Source organism: Trachymyrmex septentrionalis, unplaced genomic scaffold (assembly GCF_001594115.1).
Source record: "Trachymyrmex septentrionalis isolate Tsep2-gDNA-1 unplaced genomic scaffold, Tsep1.0 scaffold40, whole genome shotgun sequence".
NCBI classification, from domain to species: domain Eukaryota; kingdom Metazoa; phylum Arthropoda; class Insecta; order Hymenoptera; family Formicidae; genus Trachymyrmex; species Trachymyrmex septentrionalis.
Genome location: NW_017305569.1, coordinates 1,668,129 through 1,669,408, shown reverse-complemented (window position 1 = coordinate 1,669,408; position 1,280 = coordinate 1,668,129).

Below are 1,280 nucleotides of genomic sequence, written 5' to 3'. Positions count from 1 at the left end.
AAGAAAAAGATAGTTAAATCAAATTATTGATTCTTATATCAAACGGATGTATATTTATTTAAATAGAGATAGAATATAAATCTAGTTAGCATTATATAAATAAATATTAAAATTTCATACATTTTTTTAGTGTAGATAATAATATAGATGATATACATTTTACCGTGGAAATAGAATGTTTCGAAATATCCTAAGGTCACTTATTATATATCTACCTAAACTAATTATTCGAAATCTAATCGTTATATAGCCTAAATGAAAATTGCCGAGTTCAGTTTTATGTTTCCAATAAACGAGTCAATTTTTTACATAAACGAGTTTATCGACCTTTAATTCTTTTAAAAGATTACATGGAAGGTGCCTTTCAAACGCGATCGGTAACGGTCGCTGACCAGTAATTGTGGACCATTTTTTTTAAATCACAGTGATTCCGCGGTTCCACAAAATTGTGTGTCAATATAGAGAAGCCGCCCGATAATTATCGTCTGGGCGTGAACGAGCGGCATAAATTGTCAGTGCGCGTAATTAGCGGTGGGCGCTATCGCGCCCTTGAGTAATCAGCAATTAAGCGGCGCGTAATTGCCTAATACCTGCCCGTCACTCGGGCACGGACCATCGTGTGATAAGATCACCAGCCGCCAGCCGCGGGCCATCTTCAAACCCGTATGTGTGCATACATATACGTACAAATACATGGTGTCTTGTTCGCTGGCTCTTCCAGGCGCCTTCTCATCGACCGCCGCCTTTCAAACAGGTAGCGACCAGATTTCTTCATGGTCGGCGAAGTCGAATTTTTTTTTCTTACCTCCTTTTATTTCAGCGTATCGCAAAATTACAGAGAAGATTAAGCGAAGTAAGAATAAGTGAAAGTAAAATGGACAGGTGTTGCGTTTGAAAATATTCATTAATTTATATTTAACTCGTCTGGTTTTTATTTAATCAATAAAAGTCATAACCAGATATATATAAGCCTAATGCTGGGTATCTATCTAATTTTCCTTTATTTTAAAAATAATATACTATATATAACGTTTTTGACCATTTATCTGATCATCTTCAGTATATAAAATTGCTCGCCAACAATAATTTGACATTCACAAAATCATTCTCTCTGTTATCTTTGTTGTTCCTTATATTACGGAGATTATTGTTGGCGAGCAATTTTATATACTGAAGATGATCATATAAATGATCGAAAATGTTACAACGTATACATATATATTTTTTTTTAAATAAAGAAAAATTAGACAGACACCCAGCACTAGGCTTATACGCTTCTT